At 31.0% G+C, this 10,088-nt stretch overlaps 1 long non-coding RNA gene across 1 annotated transcript; it reads right to left on the bottom strand.

The window, feature by feature from the left end:
• Window positions 1-2,853: 2,853 nt before the first annotated feature.
• On the bottom strand, window positions 2,854-9,878 carry LOC132737785 (uncharacterized). Its single transcript, XR_009626780.1, has 4 exons — window positions 9,760-9,878; window positions 8,379-8,429; window positions 7,500-7,611; window positions 2,854-6,119 (listed from the first exon to the last, which is right to left on the bottom strand). It is a non-coding gene; the product is annotated as an uncharacterized LOC132737785 (long non-coding RNA).
• Between the last annotated feature and the right edge of the window lie 210 nt (window positions 9,879-10,088).

The following is a 10,088-nucleotide window of genomic DNA, read 5'->3' as shown; positions in this document are numbered from 1 at the left end:
TCGTTCAGCAATGTTTTCTAAACCTGATTGGCTTGTAGGTTCAAATTACAATAACAAAATCATTCAATAAATAACTTTATTAACAAAAAACAAGAGAACTAAACTTTATAGAACTGAAACAAATAAAATATATATACAACACTTTAAAAAAATTGTTATCGAAAAAATTATTAATGAAATGGTTTTAGAAAAATGTCATCAGGCCTTTGGTTTTCATCAGGCCTTGTTTTTTATCAACTGATTCTTTTTATTATTTGACTTATTTAACAAAAGTATCTTGCAGTTTTTGACATTTCAAAGCAGTAATTACTTAAAACTGTGTGTATATACAGAAAACAGGAATAAAATTGTATCATACGCATTTTAACAGCAACATAAATAGAATTCTTAAATTAAACAAAATTTACATCTTTATGACAGCTTATCTTGTTTACCCTAGGTCAGAGTGGTAATTATACAGTAAATACTTATTGCTGAATATTCATTAAGCATATCACTCTAAAAACAAGCAATATTCTGTCTTTCCAATTATTATATAGACTGATTGGTAATCGGTTTAAACAAATCTTAAACAAGATAAACCAACAATAAAAACTACACTGTTATATTCAAAACAAAGCTAATTATTAAGACAAACAAATATGAAATCAATGCTATTATAATCATTACTTAATTGTTTTGAAGATGAAATATATATACAAAATAAAGTACAAATGCATGTTAGAGGTATTATGCTTATTCCCTTGCAATAATAGTTGCATTACCTGTATATATGTCATTAAAAGATTGTATAATGAAATGACTAAGATGAATAATAACAAAATATATTGAGTGAAAGTCAAGAAATTTATTAAGTATGAAGCATTGTAAAACTTTTCCACTTAATTGTTTATCCAACCCTAGCCTTTGAAATAGAATTTGATGATGAAAATAATATTTGAATGTTCATCAACGGTAACTAATTGGATAGGCATAATAACACTACTAAATGCTTACATATTACAACAATCTTGAATTATGCTTTGTAATATCAATAATTTTACCGGCATCAAATGAACTTTTTCAATCATTTAAGAGGTCTGGTCCCACAAAAAATGATAAAATTCTAACACCTTGGGTAAAAAAAATATAATTCACATTAGTATACATTTGTATATGTCCAAATATGTGCTTACATTAATTCTTGCAAATCTTAAATATCCTTCCTAGAAGAGTTTTTTTTTTTAAAAATAGTGTTTTTTTTTAAATAGAACTGACAACAAGTAAATAATATATACAAACACTTTAAAAAAAAATGTTATCGATAAACTTATTAATGAAATGGTTTTAGAAAATGTCATCAGGCCTTTGGTTTTCATCAGGCCTGTGTTTTTTATCAACTGATTCTCTTTTTATTATTTGACTTATTTAACAAAAGTATCTGCATTTTTTGACATTTCAAAGCATAAATTACTTAAAACTGTGTGTATATACAGAAAACAGGAATAAAATTGTATCATACGCATTTTAAATCAGCAACATAAATAGAATTCTTAAATTAAACAAATTTACATCTTTATGACAGCTTATCTTGTTTACCCTAAGTCAGAGTGGTAATTATACAGTAAATACTTATTGCTGAATATTCATTAAGCATATCACTCTAAAACAAAGCAATATTCTGTCTTTCCAATTATTATATAGACTGATTGGTAATCGGTTTAAACAAATCTTAAACAAGATAAACCAACAATAAAAACTACACTGTTATATTTAAAACAAAGCTAATTATTAAGACAAACAAATATGAAATCAATGCTATTATAATCATTACTTTAATTGTTTTTGAAGAGATGAAATATATATACAAAATAAAGTACAAATGCATGTTAGAGGTATTATGCTTATTCCCTTGCAATAATAGTTGCATTACCTGTATATATGTCATTAAAAGATTGTATAATGAAATGACTAAGGATGAATAATAACAAATATATTGAGTGAAAGTCAAGAAATTTATTAAGTATGAAGCATTGTAAAACTTTTCCCACTTAATTGTTATCCAACCCTAGCCTTTGAAAAAGAATTTGATGAAAAATAATATTTGAATGTTCATCAAGTAACATTGGATAGGCATAATACCACTATAATGCTTACATATTACAACAATCTTGAATTATGCTTTGTAAACAATAATTTTACCGGCATCAAATGAACTTTTCAATCATTTAAGAGGTCTGGTCCCACAAAAAATGATAAATTTCTAACACCTTGGGTAAAAAAAATATAAATTCACATTAGTATACATGTATATGTCCAAATATGTGCTTACATTAATTCTTGCAAATCTTAAATATCCCTTCCTAGAAGAGTTCTTTTTTTTTTTTAAAATAGTGTTTTTTTTTTTAAATAGAACTGAAACAAGTAAATATATATACAACACTTTAAAAAAATGTTATCGATAAAATTATTAATGAAATGGTTTTAAAAAATGTCATCAGGCCTTTGGTTTTCATCAGGCCTTGTTTTTTATCAACTGATTCTTTTTATTATTTGACTTATTTAACAAAAGTATCTGCATTTTTTGACATTTCAAAGCATAAATTACTTAAAACTGTGTGTATATACAGAAAACAGGAATAAAATTGTATCATACGCATTTTAACAGCAACATAAATAGAATTCTTAAATTAAACAAAATTTACATCTTTATGACAGCTTATCTTGTTTACCCTAGGTCAGAGTGGTAATTATACAGTAAATACTTATTGCTGAATATTCATTAAGCATATCACTCTAAAACAAGCAATATTCTGTCTTTCCAATTATTATATAGACTGATTGGTATTCGGTTTAAACAAATCTTAAACAAGATAAACCAACAATAAAAACTACACTGTTATATTTAAAACAAAGCTAATTATTAAGACAAACAAATATGAAATCAATGCTATTATAATCATTACTTTAATTGTTTTGAAGATGAAATATATATACAAAATAAAATACAATTTAAGTGAATTACATGTCACAAATGAGCCGTGTCATGACAAAACCAACATTATGGGTTTGCGACCAGCATGGATCCAGACCAGGTTAGTCTGATCAGGATCCATGCTGTTCGCTTACAAACCTTATTACAAGTAGAGAAACTGATAGCGAACAGTATGGATCCTGATCAGACTGGGCGGATGCCCATTATGTTGGTTTCGTCATGACACGGCTAAAATGTTTTTGCTATCGACTTTTGTTCCTAAATTAACAACAGATTGCATAATGATAAATAAAGATATTGAAATAATTAATATACAATTGGCTCTAAGTGCCAAGCTTACAGATTTTAAATAAACCTTGAGCCCTGTGTTGGCCTTTAAACATGTCAAACATTTAGAAAGTATTTATTAAGGAAAAGTGTATACAAATAATCATGTACCTCTTCATTATATGCCCATGACATTGAAAAAACATTGTGTCATCTGTTTACTTCAAGGTTAGTCACATTGACAGTATCACATTTTAGACTTCATCTCTCTTGATTCCATTCATAAAAAGCACCCCCCCCACCCTGCAGGGCCAGTTTTAACCCAAGGGCTTTTATTTGAACAAACTTGGAAGACATCCATAAGAAGATGATTCATGCTAAACATCAAAGCTCTAGTTTATTGGGTTTTTTTAAAGAAGATTTTTTAAGTTTTTACTAACATATACTGTTAAAAACAATGACAACCCTGGAGCAGGGCCAGTTTTGACCCCAGGGCTTTTATTTGAACAAACTTTGTAGACACTCACTAGAAGATGTTTCAACTTATAATAAAAACTCTAGCTTTTTGGGTTCTTTAAAAAAGATTTTTGAAGTTTTTACTATATGCATGTAGGGAAAATCAATGATCCCCTGGGGCAGGGCCAATATTGACCCCGGGGCTTTTATTTGAACAAACTTGGTAGACACTCATTAGAAGATGTTCATGCTAAATATCTTAGCTCTAGCTCTTTGGGTTCTTTAAAAGAAGATTTTTAAGTTTTTACTATTTGCATTTAAAGAAAATTAATGACCCCCTGGGGCAGGACCAATTTTGACCCCAGGGCTTTTATTTTAACAATCTTTGTAAACACTCACTAGAAGATATTTCATGCTAAATATCTTAACTCTAGCTCTTTTAGTTTCTTAAAAGAAGATTTTTTTAAGTTTTTACTATATGCATTTAAAGAAAATTAATGACCCCCTGGGGCAGGACCAATTTTGACCCCGGGCCTTTTATTTGAACAAACTTGGTAAACACTCATTAGATGATGTTTCATGCTTGATATCTTAGCTCTAGCTCTTTGGGTTCTTTAAAAGGAGATTTTATAAAGTTTTTACTATATGCACATAGGGAAAAACAAAGACCCCTGGGGCGGGGCCAATTTTGACCCCAGGGCTTTTATTTAAAAAACTTGGTAGACACTCACTAAAGGATGTTTCAAGCCAAATATCTAAGCTCTAGCTCTTAGGGTTTTTTTAAAGATGATATTTAAAGTTTTTTTCTTTTCGGTTCCCATTGCAACCAGAGTTCTGCATGGAATTAAATTCTTTGCACAATTTTTTAAAGGTGACAGCCAAAGGAACATTCTTGTGAAGTTTGGATGAAATTAGCGTAGTGGTTTATGAGCAGATGTCATTTAAAGTAAAAGTTTACGGCCGGACGAAAAGGGATCACAAAAGCTTGACCTGTCACTTTGTGACAGGTGAGCTAAAAACTAAGGAATGGAGTTATGGTTCTTTGACACATTGGAAAATTCGAGTCGTTCAAGTTGATGTAGATTCAGTGATAGTTTGGAATAAGCATTTTTAACTTAAGGAATATAATTAAAACATGAAGCAAGGTAGAGTTATGTTTCTTGAACATTGCACTTCCTCTTAAAAGTCTCTATCACTTTGTGAAGTTTACATAAAATCCCTTCAATACATATCTAGTTATATTCATATTTCGGACAAGAGTGTGAAGGACAAATGTCTTCCTAAGTACAGACTATGTTTTTTTTTCCTTTATCAACTAAAATCTCAAAAACACCATTAAAAACATATTTTCCTCCCATGAGCAACCTTTTTCCCCAAAAGTACAAGTCTGTATGGAATGAACACAGATATTTATCCAGAATCATAGGAGCATAAATTATAATAACATGCTAAATCTCTGTATAGTTCTATATCAGATACCAGTATGATGAACCTTACTTTTGTACCATTTAAGTTATAGCAAAGTTCAGCTTTCATTGACATACAGAAATGGGTCAGCCTTTAGTCCCCTCTTAATGAAAATAGAAGGGGACTTAAATAACAACAATTTATTCTCATAGTTTCAATTCTCAGGTTTATTACTTATCATTACACCAGGCAAGCTAAGATACATGTTAAAACCACAGGCACTATATACCACATTTACCCATATATATGCTCATAATACTATATATAAAGAATAAAGGTCCCTAACGAGAGAAAAATATCATGCAAAACAAACAAGAACTGTTCGGTAAAAATACACCAGATCACTATTTTATCTTTATGGTTGTCTCTAGGAATAATGTATCCTATCATAAACACTTTTTACTTCATCGAAATCCTACAAAATGCTCCAAAATACGAGCAAGTTTCCAAATTTCACTGAAATGTCATTGCATGTCGTTTTCGACGTCCAAGCGATGCATGTAAACAAAGGTGAATTCTAGTCAATTTCTACAAAATCAACGAATAACTGTTAAGATTTCGACATACTTTCTTTAAGGCAACTTGTATACAGTCAAACTATGATGTTTTTACTTCACAACTGTCCGACGATAACACTAACAAGCTAATAAATTAAAAATAATTGACAGCTCTGTTCCAGAAAGTAACCATTTCCTACATTACCGCACTGAATATAAGGTAAAGTAATGATTGGTTAAGCGGAAAATCCGAGTTTTAACATTTTCCTTCAACACAATGTTCATGACTGGCCTTGACTATTGACAGGGGATTCAATTCAGACTAGCCCTCTAAAATACTCCAACTAGTCCAAAGTGTTAATGGTGCCTATACAGTTATGATCACTACATCTGGAAACTGGAGATTCCCACCGAGTGTGATGCTTATCTTCATTCGCTTGACAGTGACACATGTCCACCTTAAAAAAAAGCAATAAAAATTATATGAAGTGCAATAATTTGCAAAAAAATGCTTATCTTATTTGTCTCTTCTTACATTTATAATGCAGAGCACTAGATTTGTGTGTCTGTCATACAAAATGACTTTCAATAATACTATTTAAATATATTCAGGGCCAAAAAACCCTTCTTTGTAGAGGCCGAATATAGGCTGCTTCCCCAACCAAAATAGCCTTTTTTCTTCCCCAGTTTGGTCCTCAAAATTCCCCAGTCTTTTGAAATTTCCCTTAGAATTTAGAACAAAATTAAATGATCCTGTTGAATTAAGGTCTTTTACTGCCTTATTAGTATTTCCAAGTGCTTTTTGCTTTTCTATTTTGAAGAACTTGTTAAAAGTTTAAGTTAAATTTGAGACCCCTTTTCCCGAAGTATGCCAATATCACGCATATTTTCCCCAAGAAAAAGGCTGAGGCCCCTTCCCCAAAAATGGTGTTTTTGCCCTGATATTTGAAATACAATTTCTTTAATAAATACTCATAGTAATACTAAATTCCTTTTTTGTGATATTTTTTCTGACACATATGTGCAGACAGTACATTGTGTACACCGGTCTTACTGACCTGTGTGAAACCATTCTAAGCATGATGCCAAGAAAATTTTGGACTTGTGAGAGGCTGTAAATGACCCCAGATTGATCATAAGGTAACGTGTAACCAATGCTGAAAAGCATTTGACTATATCTCAATCCATTGAGAAGTGGCATCACTTTGAAATCAATTTTGACTGAAAAAATCGAGGCAAAGTAGTGATTTTGGGCAATTTTGAGATGTCCCCTCGTTGCCATGGGAACAGAAAATTTAAGCCTGAGCATGTTGTTGCAAGGGCAATGGTCCAGTCAACATTTGTGCCAAGTTTGATTAGTGTTGAAGCAGTTTTTATAGTATTATAGCAATTTGAACTTGTAACGGGAGACTTTTCAATGGAAACAGCCATTTTCACAAAATGCTCATGAAGTAATGGGTTAAGAAATTTTGCATCTTGATTGGGAAAAATATTTAGTACCATGTACAAAGTTGTTAATCCAACAAATTGTATATCATTCAAAGCATAAAAAATACATAAAAAATTGACAATGGAATGTGTTTTTGAACATCATCTGTCTGGTACCATATTGGATTGAAATGGAATGAAGAAAAATTGTCACCTTTGATAACGGAATTTTGACTTATGATTTTTTTCTAAACTTGGAAAAGAAAAAAAGCATATTTGGCATTATTTGCCACTGGGAATGGGTCTGTTAATCTGACCCGTGGTGACACTGGTAAAAATGCATGTTTTCATTCATTTTTTTTGGAAAACAGTTTGGTTTGTGAAATATACATTAAATATTATATAAGTACCTGTTGTTTGTAATAATCTTCTAGTCTTTCTTTAATCTTATACTGTACTTTTTTCTAGCTACATGTACCAGCCTTTCCAAGTGAATATTAAAGTAAATAATCTTTTATTTCCCTGAAAATATCAATTTAGAGATTTCATTTTCAAAACCATCCAAAACCATTTTACTTGTTTAAATAAGAAAAATATTTAAAGGGCGAATGCATACGATGATTATCTGCCATATTAATTTTATCAATAATTTCTGGTACAGGAGTTACCTCCCTTCTGTACATTTCATCTCACTTTCTGCTACTTTGACCACAGCAGTAGCTTCTATATTTGGATTCTTTTAGAGTTGCCCTAGGAAGTGAAGGATTATCACTCCCGAGATCCTGGATTTAATATAGGGTTACACCCTTGGGATTGTTTAGAGACACTTTTAGTGTTTCCAACCTACCTAGAGCTGTACTCAGAAATCCAGACATGTAAAAGAACAAAGGGGTCTATTCAATAAAAGCTAAATACTGGTTCCTGGATTCCCTTGTATTTCATAGCTGGCTCTTTAATGTATACTTAAAGTAATCGTTAACAATTTTAAAGCAGTATGATGTAGATATTGGTAATCTAAACTTGTATGAATTTTGGCATACTTTCACTTTAGCAAGACCCAGTTAGTAAAAAACAAAGATGGCTGAATCACCTCTACTAATATAAACCACAGACGACTGTCCTAGCTTAGATACAACAATATACATGTTGATAAAACAAATTGAACTTAAACTTAGGCATCAAGCAAGTGGCAGATATCATGATCATTTTATGTATCAAAACCACACACCGACTGCCTCTGCAATTTTCATAATAAAAAATTATTGTCACCAGTATATAGATTTACTTACGTCACAAGGAATATCCGCTACAATACCCACGACAAAAAGGTTACAGTCAACCTGGAAATAAATATTATACAGCATTTACCACATCAATCTAACTTTAAATCCTTCATGTAATTTTGATTCTTATTTAATTTTTGAACATAAGCGACTTCCGGTCGTAAACAAACAAAGGAACTTCCGGTATGAGTCATGTTTATGGCGCGAACCTTACATAATGAAATTTGTTAATATTTCACAACCAAATACAAAACTCTAAAAAGCAGCTCATTAACCACATTTTCTAACGAAAAGAAAGTGATGAAATACTGTCCTAAGATGATAATTTGGTCTTAACGGTACATGGGAAAGTCGAAAAAAACGGGGTTATCTGGATTATTATCCGATATCTTAAAAGTAAACACTTACATATACTATATAACATTATTCTTACAGATTCGTTTGTGTATTATCGTTTATGGCTCTGTCGGTAGGTCGGATAGTAATTGTAACTATTAGTGCCTTGGTACTCATAGGTTCGAACCCCACCTAGTGTCATTTTATAACCACAGTTTTTTCTTCTTACTCTGGTTTTTTTTTTATCATTATTCTTTATTTATTTTTTCGTTTTCCTTTTTGTTTTCTTCTTATAATATATATTTTATAGTATATATTTATTTTTTTATTTCCATTCTATTTTTCTCTTTTTGTATTTTTTGATCGCAGTGTAATAAAATATTTCGATATCATATTCATGTATGTATATGAAAAAACCGGTCAAACTTTTTTTCTGAACAATTGACTGTTTTCTGAGGTAAAAAAAAACGTGTCTTATCAGTAGTCGAACTTCTGCCTGTACGGGTTTAAAACACATTACTGACACGGTTGCTCTACCTACTGCGCTAACAAGTCATTATGATGAATTGTAGTTTTATTTTCATTTTTATAGGTTGTGGCATTGATCTGCCTAACCTATTTTTCGCATTGTTATTGGTCTTTGTTATGTAAACAAAGGCTCAAGTTATCATCCTAGGACAGTAGATAATAACAAACGCCTTTCACGCTATTGTCAACAATGGGCCCAATTCTCAAAAGTGGGTCAACCTCGTGTTTGTGTTTATGTTATGACCAAGTTACGTGACACACGAGTAAACAACAAAAAAAACATGACAATGATCAAAATCAGTGGATAAGTTGGTCTCAAATCGAAACATTCTAACACTTTCATTCGAATTATAGGGAAAATTACGTAAATGACAAAATGACGAGCGGCCGAGTCAATCAAAGTGTTTTTGAACTTGGCCGTTTATTCAAATTTTCCGTAAAATACTCGTCAAGTTATGTAATGAATAAATATATAAAGTGATAATCAATGAAAAAAAACAATAACTCAAATATATTTACTTACAATATGTGCGATGGTTGTTGATTCTTTCCTGAGCAATTTCTCTTACGTGTTGTTCTCTTCGATAAATTATTGTGAGTCTGCGCATGCGTTAATAATAATTTGTAGCGTAGAAATACAGGAAATTTTTATCGATGTTTTTAGATGTCAAACATGATTAAAGTGCATGATTTTCGGGTAGAAAAAACTTTAACATAATTTTTTGCAACATTGGGACAGATAAGTCATCGCTTAGCGTATGCTTAAAGCGATTTAAGTGCAAATCATGAACTACTTTATGTCACGGACGTATAAGCGGATGGATGCTGTTCAGCAAATCCACTCTGCCTACC

This window comes from Ruditapes philippinarum, unplaced genomic scaffold, assembly GCF_026571515.1.
Source record: "Ruditapes philippinarum isolate M1 unplaced genomic scaffold, ASM2657151v2 ctg190_1_1_1_1, whole genome shotgun sequence".
Classification (NCBI taxonomy): Eukaryota; Metazoa; Mollusca; class Bivalvia; order Venerida; family Veneridae; genus Ruditapes; species Ruditapes philippinarum.
Note: the sequence above shows the minus strand (reverse complement) of the source record. Positions and strands in the feature narration are given on the sequence as shown.